The sequence below is a fragment of the Lithobates pipiens genome, unplaced genomic scaffold, assembly GCF_037356315.1.
Source record: "Lithobates pipiens isolate NorthernLeopardFrog02 unplaced genomic scaffold, aLitPip1_a1.2 Scaffold_22, whole genome shotgun sequence".
Lineage (NCBI taxonomy): Eukaryota > Metazoa > Chordata > Amphibia > Anura > Ranidae > Lithobates > Lithobates pipiens.
Window position 1 is genome coordinate 31101548 of NW_027507784.1, and position 21909 is coordinate 31123456.

The 21909-nt window shown below is 41.0% G+C and overlaps 1 long non-coding RNA gene across 2 annotated transcripts; it reads right to left on the bottom strand.

The window, feature by feature from the left end:
* Window positions 1–340: 340 nt before the first annotated feature.
* Window positions 341–18207, bottom strand: LOC143923522 (uncharacterized). 2 transcript variants are annotated; one of them, XR_013261730.1, is made up of 3 exons: window positions 18048–18207; window positions 2335–2470; window positions 341–652 (listed from the first exon to the last, which is right to left on the bottom strand). It is a non-coding gene; the product is annotated as an uncharacterized LOC143923522 (long non-coding RNA). The 2 variants fall into 2 exon arrangements; XR_013261729.1 differs by having other exon boundaries at window positions 2335–2474; window positions 18048–18144.
* Between the last annotated feature and the right edge of the window lie 3702 nt (window positions 18208–21909).

Genomic DNA, 21909 nt, shown 5'->3' on the forward strand with positions numbered 1-21909 from the left:
AGCAGAACTTTTTACTCTTCATATCCGTGGCTGTGTGCTCCACATAGACCTAGCTGGGAATGTCATATGCTACATGTGCCTAGATGTAAACTTCATCTATATAAAATCATCAATACGAGAAAGGAAGCAATAGCCTCACTACAGAACAGGTTTCAAGCTGGAAGACTGAAAATCACTGTGTGAGTTAAAGACTGTTTTCAGCTCTAGAAAAGCTCTTGTTGCTCCTATACCAGCTCAAATATGTCAATCCTTGCTCAGTAGTTTCACCTGACTGTAAAATTAGGGATATGATGGAGACATTTGTGGGCGTGGCCAGTCTTATAAAGAATACATTGTGTAACATTATAGTGTACCCACCATCCCTGAGAGCTTTCTCAATGGACATCCTTATCTGATTCTCATTGATTTCTTTAAGCGTCTTCTTGATGGTTGATGCTCCACGTTTTTCAGTGTGACATCGGAAGATAAAGTCAACAATTTCCTCTATGGATTTGTTTTTGAGATTTTCCATTTTAATGAGTCCAGCTCCACGACGAGGCTTCAGCTGACAAAGAGCCTTCTTAAAATTTGCCAGCCTCTTCTCATCCAGATCTTTAAGATGTCTCGATATTATTAGTTTCTTTATCATATTTGGGCTGAGAAGTTCTGAACTCTGCCAATTACAAAACAATAAGAATGTACCATTTTTTTTTTTACTACTGGAACATAAATGATAGTATCTTTCTTATGTTGTATGCATCAATGTGACACCATAGCTCTTCTCTTGTCATGTATGTTAGGTGTAAATCTCCATATCTATTCTAATTCTGTATGTTTGACACTGCACAATACAATGTCTCGTTGTATAAGTTAGGTGTAAATCTCAGTATCTATTCTTTTTCCTTTATGGGCAGAGACCCTGCCCTATGAAGTTGAGTCCTAAGCTAAAATTGTATGTGTTAGTTGCTAAGCTATAGCCAGACTGAACTTTTTTCTGGGAGTTGCCCTGCTATGAGGGCACTTGTATGAAGGAATTGCTGATCGGGCCTTGCATTCGTCTGGGACATGTTCTTAAAGCTCAAGAACCAAACTGAGGCTGGAATGTGTATTCGGAGAAAGCTGGACTGGAAAGGATTTCCTTGCCAAATAGTATCACAGAGGCCTCATGGGACGTATAATTTAACAACAGCTGGAGGGCCGTACTTTGGAGATCTCTGGTCTAGACCTTGTGAGAAAGATTTTTTGCCCATATACTAAAGTACCTTTGTCAGTTCACAGAGGATCAATAGGCTAGATTTGTGGGAAAGAACAACCATGACTACTTGTACAGGGACATAGACTGGTCTGGTTGCTCCCTCGCTACTAGAATCCACCTGGAGGTCCATACAGTGGAACTAAACTATCTGAGCACCATACACTGAAAATGCTATTTAATTCATTTTTAATATTCAAAGCAAACCCACCCATCCATCCATGTCTCCATGCTTTATTTTGTTGAGAAATTGCTATTAAAAACAGCCCCCCCTAGCATTTCTAGCCACAGACATCTTGATTGAGGTCACCACCAAACCCTCTCTCCTGTATTTGAATTCAGCAAAACTAAAAAAGTTTAAAGTGATTGGAGTTTATTGTTGCCACAGAGGTATCAGCCCCCCTCAGTCCTGGGCTGGTTACTAATAGGCATGTCAGTAGAACCCAGCATTTATCAACAGCTCCCAAGGGAGTGCTAGATATGTTTGGATGCTACACGGTGCCACTTCTCTTGTTCTGTGTGTTGCATGTAGTCCTCAGTATGTGTTTTTATTCTTAAAGTGACTCTGTCTATAATGCAAGTATCTAATGTCCTCCCTGAACATGCCCGAAGTCCAGTCTGGGTGAAAACCATAGATACAGAACAGTATGTGAGGGTTGTCATCTTGGGGCAGTAAGTGTGAAAAACCAGGTGAAAAAAAGGGAGAAAAATGTAAAAAAAGGTAATCTAATGCAGCCACCTCATCATTTATTCATTGGGTTTCAGTTCTTTCAGCCATTGAGGCTCAGGATCACATGTAGTTGTTATCTAGGGTGCTGTACATGCAAATATAACCTGCCCAGGAACACAGACTTACAGGAGAGAGTTGGGAAGGAAGAACAAATTGTTTACGCTATCAGTTCAGTGTGCAGGAATTGACAAAGGCACGCCATTTCTGGCAGGATCAACTGCTATTTTCTGTGTTCACTGAAAATGTACTTAGCTAGAAAAAAGAAAACAAATGCAGCCATGACATCTAAGGACTGGTAAACTGCATTACCTTTTTTCACTTGGGATTAGGTATACTTTAAATTGCAGGTGTAAGGAATAGATTGAATACTTACCTCCATTGAGAAGAGGGAAGTCTCCTTTCTGCTGTACTGATAGTTTCACTTGTCCTGAGCTGTTGTGTGCAGAGACTTAATTTGCTGTTTTACTGATGGTTCAAATTTCCAGCTTTCCCAAAATTATCATGGAAGTCTTCCTATCATGTAGCCAACACAAACAAGGAAAGATATAAAATAAAATAAATAAGAAATAAAGATGAAATAACAGTTTGGAAGGTGATCCATGCATTATCCTTATAGTGAAGCTGCTCATTTACTCCACCAGGTGTATAGTAAAAAATATATAGAAAACGGGAAGAACTTCCTAAATTCACATTGCTCAAAACCACATCATCCCCATTTCTTTCCTGACACTGTTTCCACCTAATCGTAATTTTGCACAATTTTAAGGCAACAACAAAAATGGCTTTCAATGGCAAACCAAGTTTCTCCAGCAAAGTTAATGGAAAACAAACAACTGCACTCTGATGATGTACAAAACAGAAGAAAAACAGTGCCAATCTAAGTGCAGTATTTTTAGATCATAGACATTTAATTTGCAAAGTAATACACTCACTCTCTACCAGAAAGTTTCAGGCACATCATGTTTTTAGAAAGGTCTCTGGGGGGACATCGCAGGGCTCCCGAGGAGAAACGGTTCCTCATCCAGCTGTGTCTCTCGTCCGGTGGCGCCGGTGGTTCCCAGCGTCGCACGGCACGGTGTAGCAGCGTCAGGGAGGTCCGTTCGTTGGTACGTTGGGGCGCACTGCGATGACGTTCATTACGTTTGTCGTTGCACGCGTTCGGAGCATGCGTGCTCCTTCATCAGGCATCTCGATCACCATTTTGGAAGTGGTTTAAATAGGGAAAGAACAGTTCTAATTGGTCGATAGAGTTAGGGTTCCACCCTGTGGGGCAGGACTATTACGACCAAGGCATGGTGTTAATAAGCTGCAGGCTTGCTGCATATTGTTATTGTGCGTATGCCCATGTAGGAACTTGGCCATTGTGAAGGAAAAGTTTGATTTGTGTGTATATAGATACAAATTAAAAATTAATAATGTGGAAAAAATAATAAGAGTTGGGATTTTTTATTTGATTTTATTAAAAACACGAGAAAATTTTTTTGTAAAAAGAATTTTGTAAAAAGAGTAGAAAATGGAAATAAATATAAAAGAATTGATATAAAAGAATTATTAAAAAATGAAAAATAAAAATAAAAATAGAGGTACAAATAAAAATAAAAATAAAGATAAAAATAAAGATAAAAAATATAATGTTAAAAATAAAGATAAAAAATAATAGTGATATTATTAAAAACAAAAAATACTAAAACATAAAACTAAAAATAAAAATAAAGATAAAAATAAAAATAAAAATAAAAATAAAAATGAAAATAAAAAGAAAAAAGGGGGAAAACAAGAAAAAAAGGGGAAAAGGAGAAGAAGGGGCAAAAAAGGGGGGTATATTTCCTTGGTGGGTATTAGGACGTAAGATAGTAAGAGAAATGTATATTGGTAGAATTTGATACTATGAAATTTAATATTGTAAGGTACAATGAAAAATGATCTTGAATAAAAAAATATATAAAAAAAAAATATATATAAAAAATATATTGAATAAGAAGTAAGAATATTGTATTAAGATTGTATATGTGTACATTTTGATACACGTACACACACACATATCCATACGCGCATATATGTACACACATATATACACATATATATATATATATATATATATATATATATATATATATATATATATACACACACACACATACACACACGTGTATGGACTCACATGCAGTGGGATCTGAAAAGGCGCGTCAATTTTGATTTGTGATAGGGAAGGCGGGGGGGGGGGAGTGGGGGGGGAGAAGGGAAGAGAATTTTAAGTCTCATTAGGAAAGTGTAGTGGATAAAGATTACATAACTGAGTTGATTTCTATATCTTCGTTGAGGCCTCCAGGCGTGAGAGTGTCCAACGTGTATATCCAAAAAGTTTCCCTCTCGCAGAGGCGTTTAAATCGCTCTGCGGGGGGGAAAGATCCAGGTATCTGTTCAAGGGCCCAAACTTGCATGCCCTCTGTGGACCCTTGGTGGTGTTCTTTAAAGTGCCGTGGGATGGTGAGATTGGAATCCCCTTCTACTGATCGGCGATGTTCGCCGAACCTCTTTCTTAGGGTGCGAATGGTGCGCCCTATATAAAGTAGGTTGCAAGGGCAACGAATCGCATATATTACAAAATCAGAGGAGCAGTTGTAAAACTCTTTCAGTTGGTACGTATTACCCTTAGTGGTAAAGGATTTTTGATGGTGATGGATGAATTTACAGGTAAGGCACTTTAGTTTTTTGCATTGGTACCTGCCTTTCAGGGTGAGGAATGTCCTGAGTGGCTTGGGCTTGTTATTGGTTGTTTTTAATTTGCTCGGGGCGATAAAACTTTTTACGTTGCGGGCTCTACGATATGTAATCCTGGGGGTATCTGTTATAGAGGTTTTTAGTAAAGGGTCTTCTAGAAGGATACTCCAATGGTTTTTGAAGATCTTTTCCATTTTTTTGTGTTTGGAGTGATATTGGGTAATGAATCTGGTGCTGTGGGTTTGGGAATGGGCAGTCAGTTTGTCCGGCATGGTTTCAGGTGGTTGGGGTGTAACCGGGTGTGTTTCTGGCTGGGTGTCCAAGAATTTAGCGAAGGCTTCATCCACTAGGGTGGGGGGATAGCCTTTGTCTTCGAATTTTCTTTTAAACAGGGTTCCTTGCTCGATGTAATCTGAGTTATGAGTGCAATTTTGTTTTAAACGATTAAATTGAATTTTGGGATATTGGTGATCCACCTTGGGTGGTGGCAACTTTGGAAGTGTAAATATGAATTTCCTGCAGTGGGTTTAATGTGGTTTCTTGCAAAGATGGTTTTGTTAATATGGCAAAGTTCAAGATCTAGGAAGGGTAAGCTGTCTGGACTGGATTCAAAAGTAAAAGATAGGCCTAAATCATTGGCGTTACAATGTGATACATGTGAACTGTGCGTAAATCTTCCTGCTTGTTGTCTTTCCACTGCTTTAACCCTGAAAGAACTTTCTGTTGGGAGAAGATTGTGAACTGTAAAAAAAAAAAAAAGACTCTTTACCTGCACTGAAGTGCCTGCTCACACAGTTAAATGGAGAGATTGGAATAGAAGATACTGAGGTTTTTGCATAGCTCAGAGTTTGCAGTAAATAATATAAAACTGTGTAGTGTGTGCCTTTTCACCCAGTGGTTCTCCCTTTTTCACACCCCCGGATGAGAGATCCTGCCACTAAGAATTATTTTTTTTTTTATTTTTTTTTTGGTGTAAAGCTCCTTTGTATGAAGATGTCTTTTATGCTTCAACACGCAATCCAATGTTCGTTTTGCTCATAAGAGTGTTTATAAGAGTATCGGGAAATAGGAACTCTCTCTTTAAAGGAACCTTAACCTGTTCTGAAGTGGTAACCTATGCAGGTCATTTAGCTGGAGCTGGAACTGTTTTGACCCTTTTGGGAACTTTAGAAGTACAATTCGGTGCCGTGTGTGTTTCTCTATTCCTAGACTCCCCTCCTTTTTTGTCCTCGCCTAGGGTGAGAGAGAAATCAGATATACATATAATCTCTGGGGATAATATTTTGGAATAAAATAAAGTCACCATGCCATCACACCGAGCGTCTAAAACCAGCCAAGCAGCTGCAGCCGCAAAACTAGAGAAGTACGCCCATAATCCGGGTCAGGGGCCTAGTCAGACTTCCCCAAAGGGCCTGCAACAAGGACAGCAACCCCAAGCTAATAGGTTATCAGGCATCAAAGGCATTAGGAAAAGCCAAGGGCCAAGCCAGTCTCAAACGGCTTTGGAGGAAAAGGAGGGAAGAGCTGATTCTGAGGGTCAAGCTAAGGATGCGAGTCTAGAGGGGGCAACTGGCTCATTGGAGGAGGGTCTGCAGGGAGGACTTGAACCAGAACCGGAGCCAACCCTAAGGGAGGTTCTGATGGCAGTCAACCTTTGTAGAGAATCCCTGGGAGGAATGAGCATTCAACTCATCTCTATTCAGGAGGAATTATCACATACTAGACAGGATATTCAAAGGATTCAGGTTAGGACTACGGCCCTTGAGGAGCGGTTGAGCCGGGTTGAAGATGATCTGGCCCCCATGATAAGAGAATTCAGGTTAATACAAGAACAGCTAATAAAACAGGATAATAAATTAGATGAAATGGAGAATAGGATGAGGAGGAAGAACATTCGGATTGTAGGTCTGCCAGAAGGCTGTGAAGGTTCAGATTCTATAGCCTTCCTGGAGAAATGGTTCAGGGATACGTTTGGTCAGGACTCTTTTTCTTCATTGTTCTCTATCTAAAGGGCACATAGAGTCCCTTCAAGACCTCCACAGACGGGTGCCCCTCCAAGATCTTTTCTGGCTAAGCTATTGTTTTTTAAGGACAAAGAGACTATTACCCGTAAAGCTAGGGAGAAGGGTAAGATCGTATATAATGGTTCGCGTGTGTCGATCTTCCCGGATTACTCCCCAGATCTTCAAAGAAGGAGAGCTAAATTTGGGGAAGTTAAAAGGAAGCTCCGCCAAATGGACATGGCCTATGCGCTATTATACCCAGCAAGATTACGGATAAATGCTCCTGAAGGGACCATAATTTTTGACAATCCTGGAGGTGTGGAGGAGTGGTTGGAGTCCCACCCCCGGAGATCTTAGTAGTGATGGACTTTTTTGGGCCCCCCCCCTCTTTTCCTTTTTTCCTTTTTTTCCTCCATTTATGTTTTGGGGGAGGGGGAGGAGGAATGTGGACCCAACTGTAATCCCTTTTTTTTCTGTGTTGGTTGTTTTGTTTTGGGAAGGGGGAGGGAGAGCTGAGGAGGGGGGGGTCACGCATGTTTCCCCTCTGGTTGAAGGGGACGGCGGGGTCCCCACCTCCTTTATTAGTTGTATGGGGTAATATTCTTGTTTGGCGATTTTTGGGAGGAGGGGAGGGGTGGGGTGGGGTGGGGGGTTGGGTAGGTAATAAGGTTTAAGTTTAAAAATGTGGAGTGATTCACAAGCAAAGTGTGTATGGGAAGGTCACAGAAGAAGGCCCCAGGTGAAGCCTAAAGAGGCAATGGGAGAAGAGTATGAGAAAGGTGAATGGTATGGGTGGAGAGAAAGAAGTTTATGGTGTGTAAAGTTTGATTGGCAGGTGGGAGTAGGGTGGAAGAGGATTGTTTTTGTGAGTAGAACACCATTTAGAGCACAATTATGTATGACAAAACAAAGGGCAAAAATGTATTACACAAGAGAGAATAATAAAGGAGGGTCACGAGGACACGCACTTATAAGAAAACAATGGTTGAAAGTTTATTATATTAAAGGGTATAACAAAGAGGAGTCATATACACGAGTTTTTAGATATTTTCACTGTAATTTGTAATGAGTGAACGCACGGTATTAGAGGGGAGAGGTCTTACTTTATACTCTTGGAATGTTAGAGGGATGGGGGATCCGAAGAAGAGGATGGCAGTTAAGCTATCAGCCATGTCTCATGGAGCAATGCTTCTTTTTCTCCAGGAGACACATTTTACAAAAGCCGCCACTACACAGTTGGGGTGGGGGGAATACCATATCCAATACCATTCGTGTCATACCTCCTTTTCTAGGGGGGTTAGTATTTTTATAAAAAGGGGGGTTTCATTTAACTGCCTCCAGGTGAAGATAGATGAACAAGGAAGGTATATCTTCCTATATGGTATTTTAGAGGGAAAGACTTTGATTTTGGCCAATGTTTATATACCACCACCATCCACTATGGATATCTTATATGACATGGTTGAATTTGTGCTGGATAAACCGGAAATCCCACTGATATTAATGGGAGATTTTAACATGGTCATGGATAAAATATTGGATAGATTTCCTAGTGGGAGGGCTCAGCAAGGGGGTATAAATGAGAGTCGCTTGTCGCAGTTCCTGGGAGAAATGGGTCTGAAAGATCTTTGGAGACTCCAGAATCCAAAATCCCGAACCTTCTCGTGTCTCTCCACCACATATTCAACCCTGTCAAGGATAGATATGATTTTGGGGAATGATGAGGCGGTAGCACTAATAAATAAAATAAGCTATATGCCAAGAAGTCTATCGGACCACTCAGCAATAAAGAGCTTCCTGGATATAGGAGAGAGAAGCCAGCGAAAAGGGTGGAGATTCAGCCCCACTTGGTTGGAGCTTATGAGGGAACCAAAGGTTGTATCGAGCTCTCTTAAAGAATTTATTAATTTGAACGTAGGTTCAGCTCCAACAGGGATGGTATGGGATGCACTGAAAGCCTACCTCCGAGGGCTTTTAATACAACAGATGTCGATAATCAAAAAACAGTTTAGGGAAAGGGAAGAGAATGCCTCAAGGAGTGTGGTAAACTTAGAAACCCAGTATATTAAAAACTCAACATTAGATAATCAGGGAAAATGGATGAAAGCGCAGCAGGTATATCGTCATATAATGCTGGAGAAGGCCGAAAATAAATCTTTATTTCAGAAACAACTAGCATTTGGGGAAGGGGAAAGGGTAGGGCGGATGCTAGCATACCTGGCGAAAACAAACTCCGCTCCATCTACGGTACCAAGGATTAGTATGGTAGATGGTAGGATATCTACTAACAATTCAGATATTGTAGAGAGATTTAGAGCGTACTATGAGGACCTATATCAATCTAACCAGGCCGAGATGAGGGAGGAAATGGATATATTTTTCAACCCCCTGGCTATTCCACATCTTTCGAAAGAAGATGGGGATATGCTAGACGGTCCTATAACGATCGAAGAGATTCGGCGTATAGTACAAGAAATGGCAGGTCAGAAAGCCCCAGGCCCAGACGGCCTTCCGGTGGAGGTCTATCGTCACTTTGGTGAGGTACTAATTCCTGAGCTTCTGAAAGTCCTTAATTGGGCATTAGAAGCAGGGGAACTTCCTCCCTCAATGAGAGAATCAAATATAATAGTGCTGCCAAAGGAAAATAAAGACCCTCTTGTCCCCTCATCATATAGACCCATCTCTCTGCTGAATCTGGATGTTAAGATCCTAGCAAAGGTCCTGGCAAATAGATTGAATGTAGTGATAGGGAAAATTATTCATCCAGATCAATCAGGATTTATTCCTGGGAGATCTACAAGTACAAATATAAGACGGGTATTTTTGAACCTCCAGATTCCAGTGGATGGAGATGGCCAGAGAGCGGTTTTATCCTTGGACGCTGCTAAAGCCTTTGATTCTCTAGAGTGGAGCTATTTGTGGAGAGTCCTGAGAGAATTCAAGGTGGGCCCGGTATTCATAAAATGGGTTAAAATGTTATATAGATGCCCGGAAGCAAGAATTAGAGTCAACAACGAAAGCTCGGTTGGGATCCGACTGAAGAGAGGTACGAGGCAGGGGTGTCCCCTGTCTCCCCTCTTGTTCGCTATGGCGATCGAGCCTTTGGCTATATCCTTGAGATCAAATATGAGAATAAAAGGTTTTAGGAGAGGGGAGGAAGAAGAAAAAGTAGTATTATTCGCAGATGATCTCCTTTTGCTTCTTGGAGATGTTCAGCATTCAATAGGGGAAGTGATGTATAGAATTACTAATTTTGGACATCTTGCGGGCTTAAAAATAAACTGGGACAAATCTTGTATATTGCCTATAGACCCATTAGTCACCCCCCTACCTTGTGAAGCTGCACATATTCAGATAGTGAGTAAGATGAAATATCTGGGTATATGCATCTCTAAAGACCCTAAGCAATATGTGATAAATAACTTGGTTCCACTGGTATTCAAATTTAAACAAAAAATTAAGATATGGAAGAAATTACCACTTTCAGTAGCAGGTCGATGCAACCTTATTAAAATGATTCTTTTAGGACCACCTATAGACGACTTTGTATCACATTGTAACGCCAATGATTTAGGCCTATCTTTTACTTTTGAATCCAGTCCAGACAGCTTACCCTTCCTAGATCTTGAACTTTGCCATATTAACAAAACCATCTTTGCAAGAAACCACATTAAACCCACTGCAGGAAATTCATATTTACACTTCCAAAGTTGCCACCACCCAAGGTGGATCACCAATATCCCAAAATTCAATTTAATCGTTTAAAACAAAATTGCACTCATAACTCAGATTACATCGAGCAAGGAACCCTGTTTAAAAGAAAATTCGAAGACAAAGGCTATCCCCCCACCCTAGTGGATGAAGCCTTCGCTAAATTCTTGGACACCCAGCCAGAAACACACCCGGTTACACCCCAACCACCTGAAACCATGCCGGACAAACTGACTGCCCATTCCCAAACCCACAGCACCAGATTCATTACCCAATATCACTCCAAACACAAAAAAATGGAAAAGATCTTCAAAAACCATTGGAGTATCCTTCTAGAAGACCCTTTACTAAAAACCTCTATAACAGATACCCCCAGGATTACATATCGTAGAGCCCGCAACGTAAAAAGTTTTATCGCCCCGAGCAAATTAAAAACAACCAATAACAAGCCCAAGCCACTCAGGACATTCCTCACCCTGAAAGGCAGGTACCAATGCAAAAAACTAAAGTGCCTTACCTGTAAATTCGTCCATCACCATCAAAAATCCTTTACCACTAAGGGTAATACGTACCAACTGAAAGAGTTTTACAACTGCTCCTCTGATTTTGTAATATATGCGATTCGTTGCCCTTGCAACCTACTTTATATAGGGCGCACCATTCGCACCCTAAGAAAGAGGTTCGGCGAACATCGCCGATCAGTAGAAGGGGATTCCAATCTCACCATCCCACGGCACTTTAAAGAACACCACCAAGGGTCCACAGAGGGCATGCAAGTTTGGGCCCTTGAACAGATACCTGGATCTTTCCCCCCCGCAGAGCGATTTAAACGCCTCTGCGAGAGGGAAACTTTTTGGATATACACGTTGGACACTCTCACGCCTGGAGGCCTCAACGAAGATATAGAAATCAACTCAGTTATGTAATCTTTATCCACTACACTTTCCTAATGAGACTTAAAATTCTCTTCCCTTCTTTCCCCCCCCCCCTCCCCCCCCCCCCCGCCTTCCCTATCACAAATCAAAATTGACGCGCCTTTTCAGATCCCACTGCATGTGAGTCCATACACGTGTGTGTATGTGTGTGTGTGTGTATATATATATATATATATATATATATATATATATATGTGTGTATATATGTGTGTACATATATGCGCGTATGGTTATGTGTGTGTGTACGTGTATCAAAATGTACACATATACAATCTTAATACAATATTCTTACTTCTTATTCAATATATTTTTTTATATATATATATTTTTTTTTTAGATATTTTTTTATTCAAGATCATTTTTCATTGTATCTTACAATATTAAATTTCATAGTATCAAATTCTACCAATATACATTTCTCTTACTATCTTACGTCCTAATACCCACCAAGGAAATATACCCCCCTTTTTTGCCCCTTATTCTCCTTTTCCCCTTTTTTTCTTTTTTTCCCCCTTTTTTTCTTTTTCTTTTTCTTTTTATTTTCATTTTTATTTTTATTTTTATTTTATTTTTATCTTTATTTTTATTTTTATTTTTATATTTTAGTATTTTTTGTTTTTAATAATATCACTATTCTTTTTTATCTTTATTTTTTAACATTATATTTTTTATCTTTATTTTTATTTTTATTTGTACCTCTATTTTTATTTTTATTTTTATTTTTCATTTTTTAATAATTCTTTTATATCAATTCTTTTATATTTATTTCCATTTTCTACTCTTTTTACAAAATTCTTTTTACAAAATTTTTTTTCTCGTGTTTTTAATAAAATCAAATAAAAAATCCCAACTCTTATTATTTTTTCCACATAATTAATTTTTAATTTGTATCTATATACACACAAATCAAACTTTTCCTTCACAATGGCCAAGTTCCTACATGGGCATACGCACAATAACAATATGCAGCAAGCCTGCAGCTTATTAACACCATGCCTTGGTCGTAATAGTCCTGCCCCACAGGGTGGAACCCTAACTCGATCGACCAATTAGAACTGTTCTTTCCCTATTTAAACCACTTCCAAAATGGTGATCGAGATGCCTGATGAAGGAGCACGCATGCTCCGAACGCGTGCAACGACAAACGTAATGAACGTCATCGCAGTGCGCCCCAACGTACCAACGAACGGACCTCCCTGACGCTGCTACACCAGGCCGTGCGACGCTGGGAACCACCGGCGCCACCGGACGAGAGACACAGCTGGATGAGGAACCGTTTCTCCTCGGGAGCCCTGCGATGTCCCCCCAGAGACCTTTCTAAAAACATGATGTGCCTGAAACTTTCTGGTAGAGAGTGAGTGTATTACTTTGCAAATTAAATGTCTATGATCTAATAATACTGCACTTAGATTGGCACTGTTTTTCTTCTGTTTTGTATATCTTCTACAAGGTACCTTCTATCCTTGAACATGCTGCCTACCTGCTTGTGCTAAAGAAATCCTCCCTTTTCTATGGCTATTGTCACAACTATTAACTATGGATTATAACCTATGATCCTGTTAGCTACCTATTACTTTTGCTACACTTACTGCCATATTCAGCAAGGACTGCAAAACTCTGTGGATAAGCGGATTTGAATATCCTAAAACCTGCTATACACATCAACTATAGCAGATAAACCCCCCCCCCCCCTTTCCCCCCCATCCTCTTCTCCTTCCCACTCCCCCCATCCAGGACATATATAATCCAGCAGCGCAACGCACAAAAAAACATTTTTGATTTACTCTGCACTCTGATGATGTCAGGTCTTTTCACCCAACTTTATTGAACCAGAAAAAAGTGCACTGCAGCTCCATCCAGGACCACCCTGCTCTAATGCCCCATACACATGGTCGGACATTCCGACCACAAAATCCGTCTGATTTTTTCCGATGGATTTTGGCCCAAACTTTTGTAGGAATTTCTGATCATTCTGAATGAGGTGACGTACAAAACGTACGCCGGGACTATAAACGGGCCAGTAGCCAATAGCTTTCATCTCTTAGTTTATTCTGAGAATGTGTGGCACTTTGTCCGTCGGAATCGTCTACACGCGATCAGATTTTGTTGGCGGAAAATTTTAGAGAAAAAAGAAAAAAGAAAAAAATATATCGCGCTTGGGGTAAAACCAAAAAAGCTGCAACCACAACCATCTAATATCTAGATACAAGAAAATACCAACAAATTATATAAAGTTGCGCTAAGATTACATGAAGGAAATAAAAAGTCCAATACAAATAATTAAAAATAAAAAATAATTGAAAGTCCAAAAAATGTGATTATTTAAACCTTCATTAAATAAAATTCAAATAAAGTTCAAATAAAGAAAAAAGGCAATCTCTTTATGAAGATGATGGACTCTTCGTTTTCCTAAAGGGCCAGAAAATAGAGAGACTAATCCTTCTCATGGATTCACTGAATTCTTCTCACACTTCCAATATTTGAAAAAGTTTGACCCTTACCACAATGGGTGGACTCCCAGTCAATGGAGTCGTTAATGCGAGCAGACAGCCCTCTGCGGGGTTCTTTAGTATGCGATCCGTCCTGTTGCGATGTCAGGCGTATGGATAAATGTAGATCTTATGGGGGTGATCAATGTGGATTATAACCAATGCGTGCGTTTTCCTCTCACGAATATCACAGGTACTGGCAATCCGATCACCCTATACGTCTGGAGTTTGTTTGTAGCTCCCCGGTAGGTTTTCCAATATCAGGGTTTTATAACGAGCAAAACCTATGGAAAAACAGAAAAAACTACTCGGGCCTCACGGCCACGAGCAGAGGGGGGGAAAAGACGAGGGACTCCAATCGTGAAAGTACCGTTTGGCAAATGACCATTTATTAAAAAGTTCGTTTAAACATACAGCAGACCAGTAACCGAACGGGTCCAATATTAATAAAAAATAGGTAGTATACAATAGACCGTAAGGCTCGATCAAGTCGGTCTAACTAAACTACATGAAAAGATACATATGTAAAAAAAACGGTTAGAAAAATAAAACAAATATACACCCGTGCTAGGGAATATTCAAAGCGTGGTGGTATCAGCACAAACAGCCCGACATGTTTCGTAAAAACTTACATCCTCCTGGGGCACAGTGAAACATTTCCTCCGTCTTTAGAATTGAACATTTTATCTGCACACCTTTTTGTACAAGGTATTGTTTAATGCCAAGAAGCTGATAGCTAAGTTGTGAATCCAAGGTACCTTACAGCAATGGAAAGTGGCGATTAATAAAAACACTTCGGTATAAGCAACTGACCTAAGACCACAGAGATTGGCCAAAAAATAAATAAATCTGAAAATGTAGTTATGTGGAGGGCAGAATCCATTTAGTAACTGGTTATACTCTAATTATATGGACTTTGCTATATTATTTTGCTCTTATTTCTGGGAACAGTCTGTGGTCAGGTTTCTCATTTTGCCTTCAACAAGTTGATAGCTTGCCCATTGTTGTGTATTACTTTACTTCTCTGTATGTTATATTGCAGAGACCTTGTCTTATCTATTCTTGCTGTGACTGAATATGTACAACAGCCATTTTCAACCAGGGTTCCGTGGAACCCTGGAGTTCCTCCAGAAGTTGCTAGGGGTTCCTTGAGCTGTGGCTGATGGACCACCTATTTGATTCAGCTACAGGATTCGAGGTTCAGTACCACAAAGCCAGCAGCATGATGCCAAATATCTTTTTAGCTGTCTTTAAGGGTGGCATTCCCAACACCACTTTAAGGGGGACATTCTTCCTATTGGCCACCAATATAAGGAGCATTGTTCCTATTGAGCCCTGCTGATTTGGTTTTAGTAAGGGTTCCTCGAGACATGAAAATTATATTTTTGGGGTTCCTCTAGGGTTAAAAGGTTGAGAAAGCCGGATGTACAACATAGATGCGTATCCATTTCAATACTAATAATATCTTTTTTTGGATTGAAAAAATGAGATGTGGTGTGATAAGCCCCCCCCCCCCCCCCCGTTTTCTGTTCTCGTGTCAAAAACTGCCATTCATTAGACTCGTTGTATTACATCTTTTCACAGGAAACAGATGACATAAATGAAGCAAAATAATTTTTTTTTAATGTGATAGTACCCACATAACAATCAAATACATACAAAATATTGGGAAAAATTAAAAGAGCAAAACAAAATAAACCAAACGATCTCAAATATACCAACAACAATCACACCTTCTATATAAAAAAGAAGCAGATCATGTTTAGTTTCGTCACGCTAAATTATAAATTCTCCTTTTCAGAACAAATGAGAAGGTGAACTAATACTCTACACCCTCCCCATCCCCACTGTACTTACCTCTGTGGGTGATACAGCTTCATCATACACACACAGTGCGGTGTATCAGGCCTGAAGTTTAAAAGCCATGCAAATCTTCCTCTTCTTTTCCTAGGGACTGTGGGACAGATCAGAGCTGACGGTGAAGATGTGTTCACTTTGGTTGGTGGACATGGTGAAGCCATGCTCACTTTGATTAGTAGATATGAAGATGTGTTTATTTCGGTTAGTGGATATGGTGAAGATGTGTTTGGTTGGTGGATACGGTGAAGATGCATTTACTTTGGTTGTTGGATACGGTGAAGTTGTGTTCACTTTGGCTAGTAGATGTGCTTACTTTGATTCGTGGATGTGGTGAAGATGTGTTCACTTATGGTTAGTGGATATGGTGGATATGGTGAAGATGTGTTCACGTTGATTGGTGGATATGGTGAAGATGTGTTCACTTATGGTTATGGTGAAGATCTATTCACTTTGGTTGTTGGATACAGTGAAGATGTGTTTACTTTGGTTAGTGGTTATGGTGAAAATGTGTGCACTTTGGTTAGTAGATATGAAGATGTGTTCACTTTGGTTGGTGGATATGGTGAAGATGTGTTCACTTTGCAATATCCAATCATGTGCAAAGGAAGTTATATGAAAAAAATAGTTTTGCTACCACACAACTGTGTGATAGGAAAGCAAATTCAGCATAATTACTAAAATAGGTGAACATTGACTGAAGGTAGAGGAAGTATTTCCTGAGAGAACAATACAGATGAAACAGAAGACAGTCTTCCCATAAGATTATACTGTATGTACATTTACGGTCATTTAAAGCTGAACTCCAGGTATGGACATGTCAGTATGACAAAGGATTTGTAAAAGTTGAAATGACTTATTATAAAGTACATACAAGTACAAACAAATTTACAACAGCTTATAGAAATGTTGCCTATGTGCAGTACAATGGCATGAAACATCCAAGTGTATATGGAAGGGTTTTCACAACCTCATCTGTACAGTGCACTGCCCATAGGTTTGAAAAGGTTCAGGAGAAAGCTTACCATTAGTATCACAATCAGGGCAGCACAAATGAAAAGAACAAGAAAGAGGTAGAGAAAAAAAAGAATGACATATTACATAGTTACATTGATCCAGCTTGGCACATGGTAAGTATGTACTATACCTTATATCTGGAGAGCCTCTAAGGAAGCTGGACATCATTATAGTAGTTGGCACTATTAAAGTGATAGTCTCAGTCTTCTGGGTCCTGCAATGCCATTCACAGGATGCCTTGAATGTTTTAAATTAATACAAGGCATTCTCTAATTGGACAAAGCTGAGAATGTGACATCACACCTCTCCTCTCCACCCCATCTAACCAGAGAATGCCTTGTATCCATTGACAAAATAGAGTTAGGTCTGTTTTGTGACTGGTGGAGGTGCCAACAAATGACCTCATGTGGCTAGTCTGCTGGACGTAAGCCAGTAGTGCCAACTACTACAGTGATTACCACCTTCCATGGGTATCATGCTTACATTATGAAAAGCTGGCCAATATAAGTATGCAGTACAAAATCTATACCTGGAGTTCAGATTTAAGCATGTTGTTTCCCTGAAAAAGATTCCCTTGTATAGACACCCAAAAGCCCTGGGAGTGCTGTTAAGTGTCACCATCTTGGATGGGAAGTCAACAGCCCCAGCAGACTAGGAGCTGTCACTACAGTAGTATTCCCCTTCGCTCCTCCCCTGGCTGATGCATCAAAGGTTCTGTAGGGAGGTGACGGGAGGGGTGGAGGAGATGGACCAACACAACCTGTAATTAGGCACTAGCAGTAGAGGAGAGGGCTATGACATGCAAAGAGAGAGGGGTCAAGAAATTTAGTCAGCAAATTTAGAGGCACATTGCAAATCGATAACCATTGTTTATGGAAAGAAAGAAAAGAAAACACAAAGAAAGCATTTTCAATATTTTCTTCTTCTGTTCTTCTACAGTTTTTTTTAAGCTGGTCTCTTTAAAGCAAACATTATTTGTTAGCTTTGGATGGAGTAGGGACTAGTAAAGACCCCTGTCACTAAGTATTTTCTATCTGTATCCCTTCATATTCTGTTCCAGGGACCCCCCACAGGAAGTAAGAGAAGGTCCCTCCCATGAGGTGTCTCCTTTCGACTGTTGTCACCAGAACATGTTCACTTATTGGAGGATTTCCCCTCACCTCTTCTTCTGGAGACAACTCAGACATCACGTATCTCACCCACAATGGTCACCAGGACAAACAGAGACGGGGAGTCTCCTCAGTGACGATACAATCAGTAAAACCCTCAATCCTTCTACTCTGTCCAAGAAAAATCATTTTGGCTTTCTATACATTTTAAATTCTAGTTATGGAAAGCAGATTGTGTACTCACCTTCCTCTGAGAGCGGACTCGGCTTCTGTACCGGTAGTTTCATTTCTTCTGAGCTGCGTACAAGGAGTGTTTAATTATTCTGTTGATAGTTTCGATTTCCTTTTCATCCCCTCCAGACTTAAAACTCTGTTGTAATGCAGCCAAAACGAGCGCAGGCAGAACAAACGAGTCATGATTGTGTAATCACCTATATTCAGTAACGTGGGTTCTAAACTTCCTTGATATTAATATTAAAGGAAATGTAAACACAGTAATTAACCAAATGTGAACAAAGGAGAAAATACTGGTACAGACGTTTCTTTCTTCCCCCTATCTCAGCGCAATGTCTTATTAAGCTCTGGACAATAAAGGCAATCTAAAATATATATAACACTTCCTACAACAGACGTATATATCATATAGCAGCCACTTAAAGAGGAAGTAAACCCTGATGAGTTTACTTCCTCTTTCATTCCCTGCAAAGGTAAAGCATAATGGACTACTATGCATCGCATAGTAGCCCATTATGTGTCACTTACCTGACACAGGAGCCAGCGAAGTCAACGCTGTCCCCTGTAGTCTGGCGCATCCATCTTCTCGGTGGGGTCTCGCAGCTCCGCCGCGGTCATTCGGCAAAGCTGCGATGACGTCACTCCCACGCATGCGCACGGGAGCCGAGACGCTCGGCATCGCGCGGCATCTTCATCATCGACAATGCCACACTCAGTGCACCTGTAGCGGTGGCTGTCTTCGGGCAAATATCTCCTAAACCGTATAGGTTTAGTAGATATTTCTTGGACCTACAGGTAAGCCTTAATCTAGGCTTACCTGTAGGTCAAAGTGGTTTGTAAGGGTTTACAACCACTTTAAAGCGCATAAGTGTGTAGCACTGACCCCCAAAGGAGCTGCTGGTTTTATTTGGGCTTACCGTTACCTCACTTGTTTGCTTCTCCATCTCGGGGTTCCCATGGTAGATGGCCCAAAGAATGTGGAAACTGACATTGAATCCTCTTTTGGGTTATTTATTTAGAACAGAACAAAGTCTCTCAGTAAAGGGTGGAGGCTTAGGAGTGAGTTCAGGCACTTGGATTGCAAAATGGAAGTCTATAGAGAAAATCCAGAGAATAGAAACCGTTTCACAACTGGATTTAACAACCCTCAGATAGACCTCCTCTCACTAGGCCTAGCGACCGATGGGGCGCTCGACAAAGTCTCTGCCACAGACTTGTGAGATACACTTGAGCATTACTGAGGGATATAGACAAATATAAAGAACTGACATACAGTACCAGGTTCTCTCAGCCGATCCGGCGATACCGTATGAGTGTTGATCCAGGTTGCGTCCTTCAACTAAGCCTCCAGGCTCCTTCAGAGAAACCAGCCTTGCACACGGTCTTCTCCTGAAAGAGTCCTCCCCTCAAGTTCTTCAGTTGCTGGGCCTCTCCCTTCAGATGAGATGTCACCGGACCACCCTTGGATCAGTAGGCCCCGAAATCCGCTAGGGCCTGTCCCTGCAGTTGCGTCGCCTCGGGCCAGCCGGCCCCGAGACTCAGGATGCATGGTTCCACACCCCAGGCCAGGAGGGCCATGGGGCTGGGTCAGGAGGACCACCAGAACCGAAACAGACAGAAAACGTAGCGTCGATACCTTAAATATCACCTCCAGAATGCACAGCAGGAAAACACTCCCACTGGGCTGGTTCCCGAGAAAATAGTGCCATTCAATGCACCCAGCTAGACTGCGTTTTTACTCTTGCCGGTGGTGGCAGCCGCACCTGAGGTCAAGGAGAACCCAGTGCAACCCAGCTGGCCTGGTACTGAGACCAGAAATTTGGAGAAATAGTCCCAAAACCCAACTGTGGTTTCAGGCAAATTAACTTTTCAAAAACAATAGCGCCTGCTCGTCAGGAGCCAGCGCTACAAGTGAAATAAAACGTCCATGGCAAATACACAAAATATGAAGTGACCATATCCACACAGTCTATGAAATCACAAAGTGCTTGAAAGGTATGTAAAGTACAATAATGGTGTTCTAAGAAATCTATAAAAATAAAATGTGATTGTCCCAATCTATATTATGCAAATAAAGCAGGTGTGGTGGGTAGCTCTTCTTTCCATGCAGTGACACCTCTAATGGGGGTAGCCTCTTACCTTACGGCTGTAAGGTAACATCATTTAAATGTAGCAATGGTCTGATTTCCTCTGCGGGTCCTTTCATAGATGTCTGGTGCATCCTATCTCCTGGGGGTTCTCTTTGTATAAATCCAGCAAATGGTAGTGGTTGATATACTCCGCTTCCACATACACCCCAGATAGGGTAAAAAAAGAAGGGGACGGAAGGAGAGGAATGCCCAGATAGTGTACTATATACATAGTTACATAGTTAGTCAGGTTGAAAAAAGTCCATCCAGTTCAACCAAAAAAAAAAATATATATATATATAATAAATATCATACCAGCCCATATACCCAATTCTATACCCACAATTGATCCAGAGGAAGGCAAAAAACCCCAGCAGAGCATGATCCAATTTGCTAAAGTAGGGGAAAAAATTCCTTCCTGATCCCCCGAGAGGCAATCGGATTTTCCCCAGATCAACTTCACCTATAAATTTTAGTACCCATTATATTACGTACACTTAGGAAATAATCCAGGCCTTTCTTAAAGCAATCCACTGAGCTGGCCATAACCACCTCTGCAGGGAGTCTATTCCACGTTTTCACAGCTCTTAGGCCGCGTACACACGGGCGGACTGTTCGCTCAACTTTGTCCGCTGAACAGTGTTTCAGCGGAAAACTAAGTTCATTCCAGGCGGCGGAGCCCGCGACGTCTCCGTCGCGGGCCCCGCCTACCTTGACACGCGCTCGAAATGAGCGGACTGTCCTCCTCGTGTGTGGGCGAGTCCGTTCAATTCAAAAGTTGCGCGGACTTAGTACGACGAACTTAGTCCGCTCAAAAAGTGCCGTGTATGGGCAAGTTCGTTCATTCAAAAGTTTGAGCGGACTGTTTGAGGAACTTAGTTTCGGCAGACAGTCCGCCCGTGTGTACGCCGCCTTACTGTGAAGAAACCTTTCCGTATTTGGAGATGAAATCTCTTCTCCTCTAGATGTAAAGAGTGACCCCTTGTCCTCTTTGTTGATTGTAAAGTGAATAACTCGACACCAAGTTCCCTATATGGACCCCTTATATATATTTGTACATGTTGATCAAATCCCCCCTTAATCTCCTCTTATCAAGAGTGAATAAATTCAGTTCCTCTAATCTTTCCTCATAGCTGAGCTCCTCCATGCCTCTTATCAGTTTGGTTGCCCTTCTCTGCACTTTCTCCAGTTCCCCGATATCCTTTTTGAGAACTGGTGCCCAAAACTGAACGGCATATTCCAGATGAGGTCTTACTAATGATTTGTACAGGGGCAAAATGATATCTCTCTCTCTGGAGTACATACCTCTCTTAATACAGGAAAGGACTTTGCTCGCTTTGGAAACCGCAGCTTGGCATTGCATGTTATTATTGAGTTTATGATCTACCAAAACCCCCAGATCCTTCTCCACTATGGATTCCCCCAGTTGTACTCCCCCTAGCATGTATGATGCATATTCTTAGCCCCCAAGTGCATAACCTTACATTTCTCAACATTAAACCTCATCTGCCACATAGTCGCCCAATTAGACAGAGCATTGAGGTCGGCTTGTAAATTGGTGACATCCTGTAAGGACGTTATTGCACTGCATAGCTTGGTGTCATCTGCAAAGACGGAAATGTTACTTTTGATCCCAGACCCAATATCATTTATAAAGATATTAAAAAGTAAGGGTCCCAGCACTGAACCTTGGGGTACACCACTCATAACCTAACGATCATTAACCACTACTCTCTGAATTCT